The sequence below is a fragment of the Leuciscus leuciscus genome, assembly GCF_965113295.1.
Source record: "Leuciscus leuciscus genome assembly, chromosome: 11".
NCBI lineage: Eukaryota > Metazoa > Chordata > Actinopteri > Cypriniformes > Leuciscidae > Leuciscus > Leuciscus leuciscus.
In genome coordinates, this window is record NC_138735.1 from 5,985,659 (window position 1) to 5,999,969 (window position 14,311).

The 14,311-nt window shown below is 46.0% G+C and overlaps 2 protein-coding genes across 3 annotated transcripts in view; one reads left to right on the forward strand and one right to left on the reverse strand.

The window, feature by feature from the left end:
* Positions 1–14,311, reverse strand: part of LOC309509581 (NXPE family member 4-like) — a 46,098-nt gene that overhangs the window by 8,069 nt on the left and 23,718 nt on the right. The window contains exons 2-3 of one of the 2 annotated variants that reach the window (XM_082184388.1): positions 11,986–12,672; positions 11,830–11,891 (exon numbers count right to left, since the gene is read on the reverse strand). The gene's annotated coding sequence lies outside the window, so the exon portion shown is untranslated. The remainder of the gene's footprint in view (positions 1–11,829; positions 11,892–11,985; positions 12,673–14,311) is intronic. The other variant, XM_082184389.1, reaches the window with a different exon arrangement.
* The window catches only part of chst2b (carbohydrate (N-acetylglucosamine-6-O) sulfotransferase 2b), a 92,233-nt gene continuing 88,785 nt past the window's right edge, over positions 10,864–14,311 (forward strand). The window contains exon 1 of the mRNA XM_082184357.1: positions 10,864–11,172. The gene's annotated coding sequence lies outside the window, so the exon portion shown is untranslated. The remainder of the gene's footprint in view (positions 11,173–14,311) is intronic.

Below are 14,311 nucleotides of genomic sequence, written 5' to 3' on the forward strand. Positions count from 1 at the left end.
TCAGTCTGAACAGATGTTTCAAACCCCCTGCATTTGGGCCCACAAATGCTGCTCAAATCCACAATTTCTCAGACGCCAGTCAAGATGGATATGGCGTTGTCTCGTATCTCTTGCTGACAAATGACCGGGGTGAGAAACATGTATCATTCTTGATGGGAAAGTCCAGAGTCGCTCCACTCAAACAGATCACTATCCCGAAAATGGAGTTGACCGTAGCGACGGTTGCAGTCAAGATTGATCGGATGTTGAAAGAAGAACTTGAAGTTCCCCTGATGGACGGATAGTACAACAGTACTAAAGTACATTGAAAACGATGCCCTTCATTTCAAGATGTTTGTGGCAAACCGTGTCTCTTTTATTAGAGAAGTGACTACATCTTCTCAGTGGAAGTATGTCGGCACCTCACAAAACCCAGCAGATCAGGCTTTAAGGGGTTTGAAAATCCAGAGCTTCATGGAAAGTAAAAGCTGATTTCAGGGGCCTAGTTTCCTGCGAAAAGAAGTTGAATGGCCGGAACAATCTGAACAGTGTACTTACCTGACTGAGGTGAAGACATCCGCTGCAGTGTCATGCACAAACTGAAACGAGTGTACAGATCCATTGAACCAGCTCATTGAGTATTACTCCAGTTAGCATAAGCTGAAAAAGGCAGCAGCCAGAATTTTGCGCTTGAGAAGGACGTTGTGGCACCCGAGCGAGGAGAGAAAAGAGTTTGAGCAGAACATACAGCAGAATGAGAATGATCCAGAGAAATGCAGATCCATAGTTGAACAGCAAATGGTGATATGCAAGAAGAACCTGGACAAAAAGAATACTTACCGTGGAAGATCTATCCAAAGCTGAAATAGAACTAGTTAAATACAGTCAGAGACAAGCTTACACTGAGGAGATACAAGCCTTGCAGCCGGGAGGCTCCCGTGTGAAAAAGAACATACTTGCATGATGATGTGTTGAGAGTAGGAGGACGTCTGAACAGCCATCTCCTCTGATTGTCCTAGAATGAGCCAATAGTCGTTATAATTGAGGATACGGATGCCTTGGAGTCTCAAAGGAGCAAGAGCTGCATCCATGCATTTCGTGAAGGTGCGAGGAGACCGTGCTAGGCCGAATGGAAGTACTCTGTACTGATATGCTTTTCCCCCAAAAGCGAACCTTAGAAACTTCATGTGTCGGGGCAGGATGGATATATGGAAGTATGCATCTTTTAGATCTATCATGACAAACCAGTCCTCTGACCTGATTTGACTCACGATTAAGGGGATAGTTAGCATCTTGAACTTGAATCTCCTCACAGACTGGTTCAGTACCCTGAGATCTATAATAGGACGTAACCCTCCATCCTTTTTGGAAACTATGAAGTACCGGCTGTTAGATTTAGTATGAAAGAAATAGAATACTGCGAAACAGCCAGAAGCCATTGGACTTTGGAGCAACACAGTCTATTGACCTACACGGAACTGCACAGTTAATTTGTAAGAAAAGTAAATATCCTAAGTTTTTATATTTTATGTTTTGAGATTCATAATTAAACAGTCAAACGAAGAACTTTGGATTCAAGACTTTTATTTACTGCCGTTTTGTGTTGAGTGCAAAAGAACTTTGAAGTCCTAAGCTAGTGAGTCAGCTTGCTGCATCGTTGTTTTGGTTCAGGAGAAACTTTAAAGGACAAGTTCGGTATTTTACACTTAAAGCCCTGTTTACAGATCGTTTCTGATGAAATAGAACGGTTAAGATTAAAATTTGGACACATGCTGCTGTCCCGAAAATTTTAGGTTTCTTTCGCTTTCCCCCCCCACCTCCAGAATGGCTGCATATGTGCACTGAAACAATCCTTCCTAAAACGCATTAAACTTTCGTTTACAAAGACGTGAAACTCACCGAGTGGTCAGGGCTGTTCACTGATATGCTCACACAAAAATCGCTGCAAAAGATGCTTTCCAACAGGTTTTATCATAGTTTTTTGTCCAACTCCATTGACTTGTATTGGACGTGCTGTGAGGTACGGTATTACTCCGCCGCCGGACTGGAGTGTCTATTATTCAAGCTCTCAACGGAAGAATGTACGGGTGTGAGGCGTTTGGAAAAATAGGTCCACAGTTTTACAACGAATGGTAAAACACCTGTTGGAAAGCATCGTTTGCAGCGATTTTTGTGTGAGCATATCAGTGAACACCCCTGACTACTCGGTGAGTTTCACGTCTTTGTAAACAAAAGTTTAATGCGTTTTAGGAAGGATTGTTCCAGTGCACATATGCAGCCATTCTGGAGGAGGGGGGGGGAAGCGAAAGAAACCTAAAATTCTCGGGACAGCAGCATGTGTCCAAATTTTAATCTTAACCGTTCTATTTCATCAGAAACTATCTGTAAACAGGGCTTTAAGTGTAAAATACCGAACTTGTCCTTTAAAGCAGCTAAACAACGGCTGTTTGTTTGTGGCACTCTGTGACAATATGTCTACAAATCTGCCTAGCCTCGTGGAACACGCTGATCATGTGTGATGATGTCTGCGTGAGCATGGTGCGCAGAGGTATAATAAGTTTAATAATAAGTTTAATTTATATAGCGCCTTTCCCAAGCTCAAGGACGCTTCACAATAACAGTAAATAACAAACAGTTTACACATAAACGGACAATGGACATTTGCCCAGTCCAAGTAATGAGCTATTGCAGTTGCAAATCGCATTACATTTGCAATACAAACATAAAAAACAGAGGCAACAAACATTAATTACAGTCAGCATGGTGGGCAGTTGGAGTAAAGATTCAATAGATTATTGGTACCTAAGTTGACATTGTGACTGTGTTATGTCAAGTTAACATTTTCATGACTGATAATACTGATTAAACAAATGTGTTTTGAGTTTATACTTAAATTCATGCAACGTGGTTGTTGTCCTGAGAGCCAACGGAAGAGAGTTCCATAGCTTAGGGGCTATAACAGAGAAAGACCTGCCACCCATAGACGATAGACGAAATCTCTGCTCACATAGGAGTTCACAGCCAGAAGATCGGAGAGTTCGAGGGGGAATATAAGGAGAAAGTAAGTCAGAGAGATAGGCTGGAGCAAGACCATTGAGTGACTTAAAAGGTAAGCAGAATAATTTTGTAAGTGATACGGGATAACACGTGTAGCCAGTGCAGTTTAAACAGAATTGGAGTGATATGGGCAGTTTTTTTAGTGTAAGTTAGTGGTCTTGCGGCAGAGTTTTGAATATATTGCAAACGTGAGATAGAGTGTGCTGGTAGTCCAGAAAAAAGAACATTACAGTAGTCGAGGCGAGATGTGATGAACGCATGTACGAGTGCTTCAGCGTCTTTTGGGCTGACATAGGGACGGAGTTTGGCAATACGGCGCAGATGAAAAAAGGACGCTTTACAAAGTTGACTAATGTAAGCGTCGAACGTCAGTGCAGGGTCAAGAATGATACCCACATTTTTGACAGTGGCAGATGGAATTATTGATGTAGCTTCAAGGTCAAGTCTGGGAATATTACTTAAATTTTTTGTTAGAGATGGAGGGCCAGTGATTAATATTTCTGTTTTAGTCAGATTCAGACTGAGAAAATTGGAGTTGAGCCAGGTCTTTAATTCATTAATATATGATGATAGTGATGTGGTCTGGTGAATAGAATCCGGTCGGCAAGCAGTATATATTTGGATATCGTCGGCGTAGCAGTGGTATTGAAAACCGTGGCGGCGAATAATTTGTTCGAGAGGCAAATAGTAAATAATAAATAGTAACGGGCCGAGAACTGATCCCTGTGGAACACCTTGTTTGAGAGTGACAGTGGGAGATTTGTAATTGTGCATAGTGATGTAGTATTTCCTATCTGTCAGATAGGAGGAAAACCAGGATAACGCGGCTCCTGAGATACCAATCTCTGAGAGGCGCATGAGTAGGACTTTATGGCAGACAGTATCGAAAGCTGAGCTGAGGTCGAGTAGTAAAAGTAAGGAAAGGTTTCCCGTGTCACCAAAGAGTAAGAGGTCATTGATAACCCTTGCTAATGCAGTTTGAGCACTGTGGTTCTCTTACGAGAGGTCTCTCGTACTGCGTAAGATATCTTACGCTAGGGGAAAATCCTTTTTCCGCGAGATATTGAAGCCAAAAATTATCCTTAATTTTGTAATAATGCAAAACGCGTTGTGGCAGCATGCAGACATAGGCGAGGCAGCTCGCGCGCCTATTGGCTGCTCTGCGGCAACTGCAGCAGCCTATCGAGCGAGGCCTGGCGTGACGCCAGACCCAATCAGGGCACTTCGCGCCCGCTGCGTCACGTCCCGCCGAAATGGGCGTGCTCTAGGCCTATAAATACCGCTCGCAGGCAGCTATTATCTGATTTTTCATCCTTCAAGCGAAGCACACGCATCGCTGGAGCTGGATAAGAAGCCGCGCCGTCTGAAAGAGAGCACCTTCAGCGGGACGAGTCACTGAAGTCGCTGGCCGCGCCGCCTTCCTTGCCTTCCTGCTGCGCTATCCGGCGTTATATCCTTTCTCTGCTACTGTGTTTTATGTATGTGTGTGTGCTCGCCGCTGCGACACACACTCTCATTGCACTAAAAGAGCTTTTCCTGATCACGCAGCTCTCGCGCTCGCTGACGGCGACTGCCCTCACTGCGAGCTAGTTACTGCCTATGGTGACTCTGAGGACTCACCTGGCATCCTTCTCCGAGACTGCTCCTCCGCCCCCCCCCCAACCCGCAAAGCTTGCCGGTTCGCCCGCTTGCCTTGCCTGCTTGGGGACGATACCTGTTCTCCCTCTGTTCGAGCCGCGCAAACCGCGCCGCTCACAGGGGATGTCAGGAGCGGGCGGTCACGGGGCTAGCTTTCTCTCTCCCTCTGTTCAAGCCGCGCAAACTGCGCCGCTCACAAGGGAGGCTGGAAGCGGACGGTCGGGGTTAGTTTTTCTTTACGTTATAAGAAAGCTATCCTGCCTCTGCGCCCCACTCATGCGTCACTCACCGGCGAAAGGAGTGTTTTAGTCCCTCCGAGGATGGACTGACCCTCAATTTCTAATACATTTCCCAGTTCCCTGATCATGCGACTGGAAATATCAATATTGCAGCAAACGAGCTTGTTTTGATACAAGCGCGCCTGCAAGCAAACGCCGAAGAAAACATGTTGACGCTCTTATATGCTCGTGCATCCGAAAGCCTGTGTGTTCTCCCCTGTGGCTCAGTGGCGGAATCACAGGTTTTCCTCACAAGAGACCGGAGTTCGAATCCCGGTCTAGCGGCAGTTAAAATTATGCCGCCAATGCTTCGCTCTGTCAGTTCCCTGAAAAGCGACTGCAGATGTGCATTTTGCAGCCAACGAGCGCGTTGTACAACCCGCTCGCCTGCACCCAAACACCGTTTCTATGGTTTCCGTGCGTCACTGGCGAAAGGAGAAAAGAGAGTGTTTCTGGTCCCGCCGCGGACAGACCGACCTCCTCTTTCTCGTACATTTCTCATTCCCCTCTGAAGTTCGGACGACTGGAAATGTCAGTATTGCAGTGAGCAAGCCTGTTGTATTACACGCATGCCTGCAAACAAACGCCAGCACGTTGACGCTCTCTTACAATACTTTATGCCGTCAATGCTCGCTCTGTCAGTTCCCTGAAAAGGCGACTGCAGATGTGTATTTTGCAGCCAACGAGCGCGTTGTACAACCCGCTCGCCTGCACCCAAACACCGTTTCTATGGTGTTCCGTGCGTCACTGGCGTAAGGAAAAAAGGGAGTTTTCTGGTCCCGCTGCGGACGGACCGACCTCCATTTCCCTACATTTCCCATTCCCCTCTGAAATTCAGGCGACTGGAAATGTCAATATTGCAGTGAACAAGCCTGTTGTAATGCACGCAGGCCTGCAATAAACGCCAGCATGTTGACGCTCTCTGTTTCTATGGCAACTTCTCGCTCGTTCAGTTCCAGTAAATGTGACTGTTCCAGTGTATTCTGCAGTAAACAAGTCGGCGACGCAGCACGCTTGCCTGCACACAAACGCCGCTTTTACGGCTACCCAGATAAATCCCATAAGTGTGAATTTTCTGGTGTCCCGGCCACGGCCGATGGTGTTTTATGTGTAGAAAGAATGCCCACTGCCCAGTGCCCATCTCTACACACAAGCACAGCCCGTCACACAGGGCTCGCGCACATGAATCGACTCAGATCGATTGCGCTTCAAACACGGTGAATGTGCCCACTACCCAGTGCCCACTAACACCACGTTATGCATGTCTTACGGTTTCTGTAAAAACGAAACCAACGTGCATTCGCTTCACTCAAGCGAACGATGCTTTCGGTGTGATAAATGTGCCCGCTGTCCCGCGCCCACATCCACACATAGACATGACAGTTCCTACGGGAACCGCCCAGCCCTCCCCCTCGCGGTTGACCACCGCAGAGGAGTCGAGCGCGGGCAATCTGCCCGCTGTTATCAGCGCGCCCCATGCCTCAAATGTCACGAGCGCGACGCTTGTGTTACAGCACGCCGAAGCTTCTCCATCGCTGAGCGAGCGGAGCACGCTTCGTATTCAACCCCTAGCTATTCATGCAGACGCATGGGCAAAGCTGCCCGGGGTTTCGAAGTGGGTGCTGGACATTATAAAAAGAGGCTATTCGCTACTGTTTCGCCGACGCCCTCGCCGCTATGCGGCGCGCGTCGAGACCACGGTAAAAGCATAAGTAGCACATTTACTTCGAGCCGAAGTGGCGAAACTATTGAACTAAGGGGCCATAGAGCCTCTCTCTCTCAAGTTCAGAGCGAAAGAGGGCTATACAGCAGATACTTCCTGGTACCGAAAAAAAAAGACGGGGGTCTCAGACCCATACTAGATCTGAGGCAACTGAACAGAGTGCTTGTGAAGCGACAGTTCAGGATGCTCACGACCAGACAAATCCTCGTGCAGATTCGCCAAGGAGATTGGTTTGTGTCAATAGATCTGAAAGACGCGTATTTTCAAATACAGATAGCGTCACGTCACAGGCGATATTTGAGATTCGCCTTCGAGGGCCAGGCATATCAGTACACAGTCCTCCCGTTCGGTTTGTCCCTGGCACCCCGTACGTTTACGAAGTGCATGGATGCGGCGCTCGCACCCCTCAGAATGAGAGGCATGCGAGTACTGAACTATTTGGACGATTGGCTGATTCTAGCGCAATCTCGCTCAGTGCTCATAGAACACACGACCGTTTTACTCGATCACCTCGAGAATTTGGGTCTCAGTGTCAATTGGGCGAAGAGCTCTCTGTCACCCAGTCAGAAGATATCTTTCCTGGGCACAGAATTGGACTCGCTGTCCATGATAGCGCGACTATCACCACAGCGCGCGGTAGACATTCAACGCACAGCGAACTCGTTCCGCTGCGGCGCGTCTGTCCCGCTCAAGAAATTTCAGTAGATTCTAGGTCTCATGGCCTCAGCATCATCAGTGCTCCAGCTGGGCCTGCTCCGCATGCGCCCGCTACAGTTTTGGCTGAAAGCGCGAGTCCCACGCAGAGCGTGGGCATCCGGTTTGCTTCGCCTCAGGGTCAATCAGAAGTGCGTCACAGCTCTGAAACCGTGGAGAGCGAACGACTGGTACCAATCAGGTGTAAGCCTGGGGACTTCCTCGAGTGTGAAAGTGGTGTCCACGGACGCGTCCACCTCGGGATGGGGAGCGCTGCTCGAGGGCAGACCGTTCTTCGCCCAGTGGTCGGAACGGGAGAAGCTCCTGCACATAAACTGCCTCGAAATGGGCAGTTTCGAGGCTTTTTGGGGACAAAAGCGCTGACGCGTTTTTGTCCCCAAACAAAAGGACGCCACGTCCTGGTCCGTTCGGACAACATGTCTGTGGTGTCCTACATAAATCGCCAGGGCGGCCTCAGGTCCAGGAACCTGTACAGGCTGGCAGAACGCCTCCTGGTATGGGTTCAGTGCAACCTGCGCTCGCTCAGAGCAGCGCACGTGCCAGGGCTCCTGAATATAGGACCAGACAGACTGTCCAGGAACAATGTTCCGGCAGGCGAATGGTCTCTACACCCACAGACAGTCCAACTGCTGTGGAAGAAATTCGGCAGAGCGGAAGTAGACCTGTTCGCGTCTCAAGAAAACGCTCACTGTCTGGAATTTCTCTCCAAGAGCAGGGACGCGCTGGCCCATGTGTGGCCCCGCCGCCCGCTCTATGCTTTTCCCCCCGTCTCTCTCCTGCCTTAGGTGATAGAGCGGATCAGGGAAGAAGGATGCTCAGTATTGCTGGTGGCACCGTTCTGGGAAAACCAACCTTGGTTCCCAGTCGTGATGCAGTTAGCAAGTACTGCCCCGTGGCCAGTACCAGTGAGGGGAGACCTCCTCTCACAGGCCCACGGCTCGATCTGGCATCCTCACCCGGAATTATGGTCCATTCATGTCTGGGCCATCAACGGGTACATGTTGGACTCCCTAAAGGAGTATTAAACACGATCACGCAGGCTAGAGCTCCGTTTACGAGACGGCTCTACTCCTCGAAATGGTCGGTGTTTTCGGGCTGGTGCACAGCCCGTGGTGTGTCACCCACAGACTGTGGTGTGACGGAGGTGCTTTCCTTCCTACAAGAGCTGTTGGATAAGGGCAGGGCCCCCTCCACGCTCAAAGTTTATGTGGCGGCTATAGCAGCGTTCTCAGGAACAACGCTTGGTCAGTCAATAGGAAGGAACAATTTAGTCATCCGCTTCCTTAGAGGGGCTAAGAGACTGAATCCTCCCAGACCTCCCTCAGTCCCCGTATGGGACCTTTCTACGGTTCTGGAAGCCATGAAAGGTGCGCCATTTGAGCCTTTACAGTCAATTGATTTGAAACACCTGTCTTTCAAGACTGTGTTTTTGCTGGCTCTCGCTTCAGTGAAGCGCATAGGGGACCTACACGCGCTCTCTGTGAGCGCGGCGTGCATGGAATTTGGGCCTAATGACTCAAAAGTTATACTCAAACCTAAGCACGGTTATGTTCCAAAATCCCTCAACACAACGTATAGGGCGCAGGTTATCTCCCTGTCAGCCCTACCGGTCCCTGATGAGGAAAGAGACGCGAGCCTCCTTTGCCCAGTCAGGGCATTACGAGCTTATGTGTCTCGCTCGTCTGTTTTCAGACAGACGGAGCAGCTCTTTGTTTCGTTTAGCGGACGTTCTAAGGGACTAGCCGCGTCGAAACAGCCTATCCAGATGGATAGTTGATGCTATAGCGCTGGCATACGCCTCCAAGGGCATGCAGTGCCCGTTGGGTGTCAGAGCGCACTCCACGAGAGGCATGGCCTCTTCGTGGGCCTGGTCAAGTGGGATTGCCTTGCAAGATATTCGTATGGCGGCAGGCTGGGCCTCCCCGTCTACATTTATAAGGTTCTATAACCTAGAGGTTCCCGCCCTGCAGGCCAGGCTGCTGTCGGTCTAAGTTTACCAGTATTATCTGACCTGGTGCTATCAGCTCAGAATGCTGCGTCTACTGAGCACAGCTCAATGTTCGACAGTGAAAAGTAGCAGCACGAGATGTGCCTGGGCAAACTGTGTAAGACCCACATTCCCCCATCAGTTCAGGCCGTACCCCGCCCTGTCTGTATGATGAAATTCGCGTCTAAGCGACGCTGCCATATGTGGAAGAGTGCGGCTTCGCCCCTCCCTCTTCCCGGACTCCCTGTGAGTTCCCTGAGTGATTGTGCACTATATGTACCCCGGGCTTTCGCCCTTGGGTCTTTGGTGTCAGATCTCAGCATGCACGGCGTTTTGCATTGGGTCCCCTAGCGTAAGATATCTTACGCAGTACGAGAGACCTCTCGTAAGAGAACGTACTCGGTTACTAACGTAACCTCGGTTCTCTCTAGAAGAGGGAACGAGTACTGCGTATCTTGCCGTGCATGCACACGCTCTGGTTGCTTCGATGATGAAAAACCAGATAATAGCTGCCTGCGAGCGGTATTTATAGGCCTAGACCACGCCCATTTCGGCGGGACGTGACGCAGCGGGCGCGAAGTGCCCTGATTGGGTCTGGCGTCACGCCAGGCCTCGCTCGATAGGCTGCTGCAGTTGCCGCAGAGCAGCCAATAGGCGCGCGAGCTGCCTCGCCTATGTCTGCATGCTGCCGCAACGCGTTTTGCATTATTACAAAATTAAGGATAATTTTTGGCTTCAATATCTCGCGGAAAAAGGATTTTCCCCTAGCGTAAGATATCTTACGCAGTACTCGTTCCCTCTTCTAGAGAGAACCGAGGTTACGTTAGTAACCGAGTACGTTTTGGCGAAAACCAGATTGAAATAAATCAAAACTATTGTTGAGAGATAGATATGACTGTAATTGAGTGGCGACAACCTTTTCCATGATTTTTGAGACATACGGTAGATTGGAGATTGGGCGATAGCAAAGTCCTTTTAGGCAAGTCATGCCACTCGGCCACCATCTTGGCAACGCCTCCGGTCAGCTATTTCGGACTAACAAGACCAGGCTCCTATCTAAATGAATGGGCAGAGAGTCAGAACTGCACTTTCACTGGTCACCGGGACATAAAAACGGCATGTATAGAAACAGCAGTAAAATATGATAAAAATCGCTGAAAAAGTTTGATGACTTTGCCCCAAAATAAGGTTTAAAACGCCTTTTTCCCCACAGGCTATACTTTTACTACGTAAGCGCAAGGGTTCACGACACCAACTTCATTTACGTCTCTATCCAGAATGCCGGTGTTGTGCCAAGCACTTAAACAAAATGCTCAATGTCATTTGTTTTATCAGTGTACCGAAGAGATAGAGTGCACGCGCACGACCGGGGCTCTCTCTCTCTGCTTGTTCTTTCAGTTAAATATGCGCCCTGTCACAAGCGCAGCAGTTCATCTACATTTTTTTTGTAGTTTTGTACTGAGTTCCCACAGGACTTCAGCGCGAGACTACAGCTAGCCGTCTAAAACACTATTTAGGTGAGTTTAAACAATGGCTAAGTTGCTAAACGCATCTTGTTGTCATGTAAGGGCCCTGTTCATGTTGGACAGACATTTTAATTGCATTTTGTGTCTGTTAAGAGGCACAAAGACACTCTTTAGGTTTATGCCCCCAAAACTGCCGTTTTAGCTGAATGGGAGCTCTGGGCATTAACTGTAACAGCTCCGCGTTGCAAGCACCGATCCGGTTCGTTTTTTTTTCTATAGACAGTACTCACAAAGGTAAAACGATCAAGATTAACTTAAAAATTTACCGGAGTTCTCCTTTAAGTCCAGTTTGTTGAAGGATGCAGAAAGGGAAACACCAACTGTCCAAGAAGTGGACACAGCAAACGTAAACAATAGACGACGAAGCGTGGAGCGGCAGCCAGATGCGCACAAAGTCGCAGCATTCCCACACAGCGTTCAAAGAAACACCGGAGGTGTTCTAGGGGCTATGCTGGATGTGGAGGTATGGAAATACATAAGGTAACAGGCAGGTAGGACAACAGTCGGACCAAATTCAATGAATGAGACTTCCACAGAAAATATATGTACATGTTTTAATATTTAGACCACTTCTATTATTGATTGCGATCAGGATATGAAGAGAGTTTCCACCAGTATAACAAAAACTGGCCTACCCTACCTCTAATAAAGTGTGGAACGTGTGGAGGTGTTTTTTTTTTTTTTGGGGATTTTTGATGAAGAGAATGTTTGAAGTAGAAATAAAAAAAATTTAAATAGTAATTTTAATTATTTGAAATGTAAATCTTTAGTAGGATTATACATGTATTTACTGACATGAAATCAAATTTTTTTTTTTTTTTTTTTACATTTATAACAGAAGTCAGTACTTAAATATAGGCTATAATGACACGTTATACATTACACAGAAATAAACTTTTTAATGTATCACATTTTTTGTTAACTTACCAGAAGGGATAATGTCCAAAGAAAACATGCCACTAGTAGTAAAAATTATCTTAACCTGCAGACTGAAATACACAGAAATGATCAATTTCCAAATCCTTCAAAACATGAAACCATCTTGACCCATTAATATTACAATATTCATAAACTAATGATTACCTGGGGGATTTGATTTCTTTGTGGATGGTACGACCATGGCAAAGTCTGTTGTTCTTCTATAATAATTTGAAGTCCGCTTGTGAGTGAAGTACATTCACACAACTTCAAACCAATATTTTGTTAAACTGGCCACACTGCTCTGAAAATGAGGCGTTCCTCCAGATTATGCGACACTCAGTTGAACATCCCATCTGTACTCAGTATTGGTTTAGCCAGTTTGGCTTTGTTTGATTTGATTGACATTAGATGTTAATTTACATATGAATGGTGAAGATATTCTTGCTATGGGAACAACAAAATTCTTTTTCCTGTTCTTTTTTTCCCAGGAGTGTAATCATTATGGCTCTGTGGCACTCGCACAACATTATTTTCACTTTTTATTGCAAGGAAAATATACACCCAATATATTATATATACAGGGTGTTATGAACTTACAGATTAGAAGATATATGGAACCTGTTAGCCCACCCTGGGAAATGTTAATTAGATTGCAGTTGATAACCAACCAAGTTGGTCAAACAGGTCAAACAGGTTTGTTCCAGTAAGCCATTTCTTTAAATTATTAAAGGCAGCAGCAGAAGTCTCATTTTCTTGTAGGAGAAGATATAACAATACAAATCTAAAATGTGTGTATAGGGTTAAATCCCACAGAAACTGATGATTTTTATTCAGGGTCAATCAGCTTTACTTAAAGTGCCCCTATTATGGATCTTTGAAAATGACCTTTCATGTAGTGTGTAACATAGCTTGAAGTGAATGAAAACATCCTGCAAAGTTTTAAATCTGAAAGTGCACCGTATATAAAGTTATTGTCTTTCAAAAGTAAGAGTTGACTGAGTCATAAGAAATTAGTCGTCAAGACGAAACATTAGCATATTGCCCGCCCACTTATTGCGCACGCAGACACCTGGGCCCGTATTCATAAAGAATCTTAATGCAAAGAGTAGCTCCTAGTGACAAAATTCTAAGAAAATTCTTAGAAATGTGGGCGTTTACTCTTAAAATTAAAGAGAAAATTCTAGTAAAGAAAAAAGTAATTCAGAAAGCATCTTAACCCTTAAAAGAGGTCTTAAGGTCAAAATTGTTAGGAGCACGGACGAGGACTTTTAAGAGGCTTAAGAGTTTCTTTAGCAGAGGAGAAAATGGCAGAAAGACGAAGAGGGAGAAGAAATGTGTTGCAGACAATGAATAACAGTGAGTTAATAAGACGCTATAGATTAGATCGTGCAGGGATCATGTTTGTGACTGATCTTATTAGAGACACGCTAACATCTCCAACACAGCACAGAAATGCCATAGCGCCAGAAATGAAAGTAATCACTACATTACGATATTTGGCAGCTGGGAAAATTCCATGTTTGATACATTAAAACCAACATTCAAACCACCACTTAAATAGACATGCCAGCAATCAATGTAATTGGCTTAGAATGATAAAAATTGTTCCACTCTTTCCAATCAAATACCTTATAGGAAATTAACTGCATGGTAAAAAAAAAAAAAAAGGATTTATATACACATATATAATGTGTGTGTGTGTGTGTGTGTGTGTGTGTGTGTGTGTGTGTGAGAACGGTCAAATAGGAAAAATGACGCATGTAATTTCAAAGTGAAGGCTTAGAATAGACCCTATACTTAAAATCACTTTTTTTTTTTCTTCTTGGACAACCAACCAATCACAGTCTTCAAAAGATTGTGTCATACATAGCAACGGGGTCAACCCCGCCTCCTTACTAAGATGAAAGTTTTTGTCTTTTCCTTACTCAGAGTTGCTCTCAGATCGGTCCCGAATCGCTTTTAAGCTAAGACTCCTACGTAAAAGTTTTTAAGCTAAATTAAGAGTTTTCTTAGAGGATTCTTAGAATCTTTATGAATACGGGCCCAGGGATCTTGAACCCTACACCAGCAGCTGATTCCTGTGGATACTGGATAGCATCATGTCGAGAAGACGCTGTGCTCTGCAATGTGAAGGTAAAGCTGTTTTTAAGGACGTGCATGTGAAGAATCAGTGGTTAAAATTCATCTTTACCACAATATCACAGCAGTATAATCCTAAACTTTTGCTGTGGTCCCTTTATTTCTCTGACGACTGCTTCTCAAATCTCGGAGTTCAATGCAGGATTCGCAAACCGCTTGTTCTTGAAAGATGGTGTTCAAAATAATTAGTTTTGAGTTGTATATTGTGTAGGTCTCCTGTTAACTGGCAAACTTACATTATCACTGTCTTACTTAAATACTTCTGCTAATCAGTTGTATGCCACTATTACCTATAACTGTGTCTATTAATGCAGATTGTCTGTCATTCTCACTACTTTGAGGAAAGATT